General features: G+C 45.0%; 1 long non-coding RNA gene across 1 annotated transcript; it reads left to right on the top strand.

Moving 5' to 3' along the window:
* Positions 1–3,821: 3,821 nt before the first annotated feature.
* LOC139046465 (uncharacterized) lies at positions 3,822–7,502 on the top strand. The gene is made up of 2 exons (XR_011506567.1): positions 3,822–3,929; positions 5,976–7,502. It is a non-coding gene; the product is annotated as an uncharacterized lncRNA (long non-coding RNA).
* Positions 7,503–8,352: the final 850 nt, after the last annotated feature.

Below are 8,352 nucleotides of genomic sequence, written 5' to 3'. Positions count from 1 at the left end.
ATCCTGGGAGTGGAATATTCATTTTTCCATTTTGAAGGTGAGAGGTGAAGCCCATCTACTGATGATCTTCTCCAGGGCTCTTCTCTGAGGCTACGGAGGTATGGATCGTGCAGGGTCCACACCAACCCAGTGGTTGTGCCACATGACAGTCATTCATTCATCCAACAAGTAGAAATTGCATATCTACTCTAGGCTAGGAACTGTACTGGACACCAAAATCACAACCATATGAGGAGACTCATAGTCTAATAGAGAAAGAATTAAATATTCCAACTCTTATTAATTTCCTAGAGCTGCTGTAAACAAATTACTACAAATTGGTTGGCTTAAAACAACATAAACGTATTCTCTCATAGTTCTAGGAGCTATAAGTTCAAAAGTAAGGTGTTGGTAGGGTCATGCTCTCTCCGAAGACTCCAGAGAAATAATGCTTCCTTGCTTTTTCCTAGGTTCTGGTGGCTGCCAGGACTTTTGGCATTCCTTGTGGCTGTGTCACTTCAATCTCTGCCTCTGTCTTCACCTCACCTTCTTCCCCGTGTGTCTTCACATCATCTTCTTCTCTCTTTGTCTTCATATGGTTTTCTTATAGGGTCACCAGTCGCTGGATTTAGGGTCCATCCTAATCCAGTATGACCTTAACTAATTACATCTGCAAGACTCTTTCCAAATAAAGTTATATTCTGAGGATGTGAGTGAACATCAATTTTGAGGTGACATTATTCAATCTAGTACACCCACATTCAATAAAACTCAACAAGTGCCAGATAGGGAAGTACAGGGGCTATGAGAGCACATGGATTGGGACGTAATTCAGACTCAGGACAGTCAAGAAAAGATCAGAATCCAGGAAGACAGAGAGTTGAAAAATGCCCAAACCAAGAATTCACTTGTGTGGGGACAACTTCACCCCTTCTCCCCAAACACACCCACCAATAAGTCCTAAACTTTTTCTATCTCCCTAATTTCTCACATGCCAAAGTCAAGCCCAAAAACTACCTCCTCCATGAAACCTTTTCTGATTTCTCTCTGTCAGGATTAATCACTCCTTTCTCCACATGACTACAGCTTGCCACTCGTTACCTTATTTGGAGGAATGGAAGCTAGCATACTTTGAGTGTCTACTATGAACCAAGAATGTGCTAGTCACTTTCACGTACCCAGCAATTCCTCTAAATCTTGATTTTTGAGATGGAAAAACTGAGACTCAGAGTTAAGTGATTCATCCTTCTCAGTCTGGCCCCAAAGATCGTGCATGGTGTTTCAATGCACACACTTCCTGCATGGAGGGCCTCAGTACAGCCCTAGGCTTCTTCTGCTTCCCCAGGTCTGAGTGAACTAGCTCAAGATGGAGATTGTAGTTTACTCCCGTGACATGCAGGAAATGCCACTAGGACACAGCTGAATGTCCCGTCACATCGAATGCCCATAGAGCTTATGAAGGTCCGCGTGCTCCCTGATTGCTCTCTGCATCCTCAGTGCACCTCTGTCCGCTCCTTCTTTCCTCCCAGGAGAAAATCAGATCAGCTGGAAGTGTTTGCACCAAGAAAAATTCATCTCATAGCAAACATTCTTCCAGTCCCCAAGGATTCTTCATAAGAGCTTTCCACTGCACCCGCTCACAGGGCAGACAATGTGCTAAACCAGCTGTTTAACACGAGAGGCTCCCCGTCCCCAGAGACCTAAGACAAGCTCCTGAGACGTGCAATATGTCTCCATTAGCTGAGCAACCGGCTTTGGGTGTGTTTTCTAATTCCATATTCCTGTGTTCATTAGCTGCAAGTCTGCCAGAAACTCAGGGCTCACCAGCTTTTCCAAACAGAGAAGAGAGAAATGTTTCACATGGATTGCCTTATAGATCTGTTTTTCCTGGGACCCCGTGCCAGAGCCTTGTTACCACCGTAACCAGTGCCAACTCAGCCACAGAGCATGCTGGGAGGTCCAGGCTGAGTCAGCCTAGAAAGGTGAGTTAGCAGGAACCGGCAGGGCTGCAAGAGGGGCTGACCAGGCTGCAGCACAGTTTCTGAAAGAGAAGGTGGTCATCAAAGTCCCGATGTCCAAGGGCGCAAGAGAAAAAGGGATACAGCACAGCAGGTAAGACCTTGAACTCCAGAGTTAGACAGAAGCGGTGCTGAATCCTGACACTGCCACTGAGCAACTCTCTGACCTTGGGCAAATTACAGAATCTCGTGCTCCAGAGGTAATAAAAGAACCTCCAGATTGTTCTGAGGGTAGAATGAGCTTATAAAGTTCTTAGCACACGACCTGGCGCAGGGTAAACTGTAATTAATGCTTTTTGCAGGCTGATTTCAGTCTCCAATGGAAGCCAGGAGCTGGGTTGGTAGACAGTGACCTGCCGTCAGACATGTCCTCACAGAAAATGGCCGCTCTCCAACTCTGGGTTCTCCTTCTGGGCTGCAACAATGCCCAAATGAGCTAATGTCAGGTCAGGGTCTGCAGCATCCAACATGGTAGCCAGTAACCACATGTGGCTATTGAGCAAGTGAAATGTGGCTGGTCCACATTGAGATGTGCCATAAGTATAACATCCACACTAGATTTGAAAGGCTTAGCATGACAAAAAATAGTAAAATAGCTCATTAACACTCTTTCTTATATTGCCTACATATTGACATAATAACATTTTGGTTTTACTGAGTTAAATTAAATATACCATTAAAATTAATTTTACCTGTCTCTTTTTACCTTTTTCACTGTGGCTACAAAAAAATTTAAAATTTCACATGTGAATTGCATGCACGACTCACATTATCTTTCTCTTGGACCACGCTGGTTTAGGCGGCCAAGTATTCCAGCCAATGGGGTGGACTCAGGATCCCAATTCCTGTTTGGGGAAAAGTGGAGTAAAGTCGGGAAACCAAGGCAGGCAGGGTTCTGAGCTAACACACAGGCCTGAAGGTACTCGGGCTGGGCCCAGGCCCCTGGAGACAGAGATGATGATGACAGTAGCAAGCCACATCAGATCCACCTCCTCGTAGAGAAGGAGCCCCTGACAAAGGGCCAAGCCTGCCCTGGCTAGGGCCGAGACCTCCAGGGGCAGTTACCATGTTTGAGATTGTTTATAAGCCTGGTAACAGGTTAGTTACATCATAACACCAAGTCACTGGCAGAGATAAAGAATCAAGACACCTCCCTCAAACGAATTCGCAACCAGCTCAGAATCCTGGGCTGGAAGAGAAAGTCAGAAAGAGCAGGGAGAGAAGCAGCAGAGGTTTTAGAGAAAAATGTTCAAAGTATTGAGTATGTCCTCAAGCCAAGCACGCCACAGCCAATCTCTAACACGGACACAAGAAGAGTTCTTGGAAAACTCTATCTCAGAGCCCCTTGAAAACACGATTATAGTTAGAACCACATGCAAGGCCTAGCATGTTGAGGGAAACTCCTTCCCTTCGACTGAAACTCCCCTTCAATCTCTTGGTCCCAAACAGTCTGAAACGTGAGTAGGTACAATCTAACCCAGGTCCTCTCAGAGACAGGACATCAAAGCCTGTTTATTAACTCCCAAATTAAAGTTTCCCAAGAATATGTGTTGTCCTTGAATAAATGAGAGTGAGCAGTTTTGTCAAGTAATTTCTCCAGTTTAGAAACTGAGAAATTTAGCCTGTGATCTGGCCTCCATGAAGTATGAACCAAGGAGCTTAAATGAAGGAGGCAGATGGAAAGCCCTGGAGACTGAAAGAAAACAAGACGGTTTCACAGCCAATGGGACTTCTATGATACACGGTGCTCTGGGCTCGGATTATTTTTAGGTTTTGGCACTAAAATCAGGATTAGTATTTCACTCCCTGGCCTCTAAAGACACTCTGTCTTTAGATGTCCTTCTGGACATCGCCTGTGTTCTGGTACAGAGTATGTGAAGACCACTACGAGATTCAGCGAGGCAGCACCCCCCTGAATATAATGTGCGAAAGGTGAGTCTGATTCCTGGGTATAATGTGGACTTTCAAGGACCACATGGCAATGACAAAATCAAAACAAGCTTCTGCTGTCTCTATAAGACATGGAGAAACCTTAAGTAACCTCTGGAAACCACTGGAAGCCACCCCAGAGGTATACCTCCAAGATGTCTTATGAAAAATCCATTACACTTGACTGTCTTCAGTGTTTTGCCTGTTTATTTCAGCGGTATGCATGACTCACTTCTGTAGCCAGGTGTCGCATGATCGCCTGGTTCTAACAAACAGACTGGGACACAGGTGACATGGGGATGTTTCTTCGCTGCTCCCAGAGACCCCTGAGCCCACCCCCTCCCTGGACTGTGTCACACATCCTGGGCTGAGATACACTAACCTGACTGGCTGCCCCACTGGGGCCACTCTTGTTTGTGTTTCTCCATGAAACGGATCTTGGCATACACTGAGCACTTCGTAAACGTGTATTAAATAAAAACGAATGAATTACTGCCTAAAACTCTGAGCTTCATCTTTCTCAGGGCCCCCCTGTGCTCCGTTTGCAACAAGCAGTACTAAGTCATCTGGCAATTCCCTGGATTGTAAAGCTGACTCTTAGTAAGTCCTGGAGAAGGCTGGGGGGGAGGCCATGGTGAAACAGGACCAGGCTGAGGTCTTCTGAGGGTCAGTGTTGGTTAGGGAAACCAGAGATGACCAAGCTCAGGGCGAGCTTAAAAGAGGTAGAAATAATCCAGTCTTGCCAGGAAACACTTTCATTGTCATACCATTTAATGATGCTAAGAAGAAGACGAAGAATATTCTCTTACTCTCTTAATGCTTATGTCTTATGTCTCCACGATGTTCCAGACACTGTTCTGAGTGTTACGACACAGCAACAAATAAAATAGGCCAAATCCCCACCTTAATGGATGCAAGGAGACAATGTGAGGGCGTAAATATCTAATATAGTACATGGAAGGGGCTGTGGCTGAAGAGGAGGGCTGCAATTTTACACAAGCTGGCCAGGGAAGGTCTCCGTGACACGTCAATATTTGAACAGAGACCTGCAAACAGAGATGTTCCAAAGAGAGGCATCAAGTATAAGAAGAGTCAGCATGGTCAGGGAGGGGCGAGGCAGCCAGAGGGCTGGAGCTAAAGAAGCCGGGAGTTGTAAGAGGGAGAGTCGGAGGTCAGCAAGAGGCATGTGATGTTTTCACTACAAGTCATCCCAGTCCACTGCTTCCAACATGGAAATGGATCATAGAGCATCGCATGGGTGTGTCATAAAATTAAAATTAAAAAACAACATCGATCACAATAACAAAACTTCTAACCCAAAACCAGACCTTTAGATGTCTCCTCTACCAAGCCCTAGCCAAGGGGACAGTGACAATATCAGCACAGTTTATTTTTGACTCTTGGTAATAAATGCACTACTGCTACAAATGTCTTTCTTGGAAACGAGATGCCACCTTCTACCGTCCCGTCCCTGTAGAGCTACATGCAGCCTTTTTTTGTGGGACAGTGCTGAACTGTGGTAGGCTTTTAACTCTATTTGCATTAATTCAAGCTTCACAATAACCCTATCACCCCAACCCAAATTATCCAGCTTATAAGTAACAGCATCAAAATTTCCACCCAAATGTTCCCACCCAATCTGTGCCTAGAGTCCTTTGTGCCCTTCTGTCCTATCTCCCCACAAAGAAAAAAAGAATAGCAGTAGGCACCTTGAGTGAGTGTTGGGGGAATTGGGAACAAGATCCTCCCTGTGACCCAGAGATTCAGAAAACTGCCAGGATGCATTTGGTCCTCAGGAGGGTAAACAACAGAGAAATGAGACTGCTTACATCCTTGGAGTACCAAGAGAACTGGGGGGAAAAAGGAACCTTGACTGAGTGCCTTTAAAAATAAGAATGAAGTAAAATCTTCCAAGATGACCAGGTATCTGAGAGCTGACCTAGAAAACTAAGGGACTAAGTATTCAGGTCTTCAGGGCTTTTTCATTCATTTTTTCCATTCATTCATTCATTTCATTTACTCACACTGCTCACTATTTTCCTCCTACAGCCCGAATCTCCTGTTTGTGGCATGGCCTCCAATAAACTCTCACTTTTCTAGGAAAGACAAGATGACATTGAGCCTGCCAGAGTCACGAGGCTTGGGTCTGACTCAGAAAGTTGTTGGTTGGTAGCTGCACAAATTACCGAATCTTTCTATTTCTTCAGATGTTGAAAGAAGAGAACAATAACATGAGTCCTACCTCTTAGGTTTATTGTAAAGATTTCCTAAAGGAAAGTGCATGTCAGCACCGAGTACGTAGTTGGAATTCAGGAAATGTTGGCTGAATCTCAATTTGTGGGTAAAGCCTCTTTTATTGGGGTTAAGTCTATTGTTGGTTTTTAGAGCAAAATCCAGAATGTGGAAAGAGAAGAACTAAGAGCTGCAGAAAGTTCAGGCAGCCTCCATTTTCCCCAGCTTGCTCCTTGTGCGTGTGCTTGGGGGAGCTGCATCTTGATGGTGCTGCCAGGATGATGGAAAGCACCAGGAACCTCGAACGTGGCCCTGGCTGAGACCAGAGGCTAAGACTGCAAGGCCTTGGCAAGAGTGGTAGACGCTGGAAGAACCAGACGTTTCAACTCGGGGAGCAGTTGTCTTTGTCCTGTGAGAGGTGAATGTTTGAATACACCTTCAGTATTTTCCTTTCTTCTGGAAGAGCAGCCCGCAAAGACTAATTTGGTTATGCAAATGTCATCCAAGAACCTGGGCTCTGTTCTTGGAAATCCACTTTGGAATCGCTTCATTAGCCAGCCTCTAAAAAGGAGATGCTTGAAAGCTGTATGTTTAGAAAGAGAAACTGTTTTCTATAATCCAAGGAATATTCTGTCCTGTTTGTGCTGTCATGTAAATGTGGGGTCTCTTTAGGCTGAGCTGTGTTTCTGCAGTCTTTCTGCTGTTTCTTTCCAAGCGTTTCTTCTCTGGAACTGGTTACTAAAACGAAAGCTGGGATGGTCCCAGAAGCCAAAATAGGCAGAGTCTATTAAAGCCCTTACTGTGGGGCTTAAGACGGAAGATTTGACACACAAGAGAATTCACAGAAAGAATTGAGACCACCAGCTTTCTATGGGAATCCTGAATTTCTGGCACATGTGTACCATGGTGACTGAGGAAGAGTAGAGCCTGCTTCCATGAGTAAATTATTTTGTATACCTCATCAGAATTGACCAACAAACTAGTTGCCCTCATGAGGATGTGTTTGTTTTTGTGGGCCCTATGCTCGTCGCAGGAACAGGGGCCAACCCAGAGAAAAGTCAGAGGATCCACCGGGAGGTCTCTCCCCTAGACTGGAGAAAGAACTCAACAGATGAGCTGGCCTTGGATTGGGCAAAGTCCCCAGACTGATGCATTGCTGTCCTATGCATGGTCCTATATAAGGACGGAGAACCCAGCCTTTGGTAAACATTAAAAATGAAAGAGCTTGGTGATGGTTGCAACTATTTTGTGAATACATTGAAAACCATTGAATGGTACACTTTGGATAGATGAATTGTACAATATGTTAATTATATCACAATAAAACTGTTTAAAAAAATGAAAGAGCTGTCTTTTCTTTGTGCAGCTTAAAAGGAAAGAAGTAACAAAGCAGATCCCTGCCCCACCCCTATGCTATATATGTATTTCTTCTATGGCTCCTGGTTTATTGTGATGTCTTTGTCCAGTAAGAGCCATAGGGTAGGGTCTTAAAAGTTAGGAGAAGAGCCTGCCATTAAGCAGATGACACCCTCCCTTCCCTGCACCCCCGCCAGTTAGTCATCCCTGAGAAGAACAAGCAGAAAGCTGGAATTTATAACACAGGCCTTCAGAAGAAGACTGTGTCTCACTGTCTTGGTTCTGGAAATCCTTGAGTTGAGACCTGCTTGTGGGCACACCTGAATAGTATGGACAACAGGATCTCAGCACATGGAAACATCCCCTCAGAGGCCCCAAGCGAGAGATGAGCAAACAGTGTCTTGTAGACTAGGCCCCTATTTGTGAGTGACTATGTTCCTTTGGTTATGCCTCAACCTCCGGTAAAGTCTTATTTGTGGATCATCCTCTTCTCCACTGGTTGAATACTGCCAAACCAAATAATAAGTTACTTTTGTTGAGTCCACACCTTTCCCCACAATAGCTTTATTACACACTGTTCATGTGAGTCTGCTCTGACTGCCATAACAAAATACCACAGACAGGGTGACTTAAACACCAGGTATTTATTTCCTCATAGTGGTGGAGAGTAGAAGGCCGTGGTCAAGGTGGTAGTAAATTTGGTTTCTGGTCAAGTTTCCCTCCTGGCTTGAGGACAGCTGCCTTCTCCTTGGGTCCTCGCATGGCCTTTCCTCTGTGCTTGTGTAGAGAGAGAGAGAGACAGAGAGATCTGCTGTCTCTTCCTCTTCTTTTAAGGACA

This window comes from Equus asinus, chromosome 10, assembly GCF_041296235.1.
Source record: "Equus asinus isolate D_3611 breed Donkey chromosome 10, EquAss-T2T_v2, whole genome shotgun sequence".
NCBI lineage: Eukaryota > Metazoa > Chordata > Mammalia > Perissodactyla > Equidae > Equus > Equus asinus.
The sequence above is the reverse complement of the archived record's forward strand: the minus strand, read 5'-3'. Positions and strand labels throughout refer to the sequence as shown.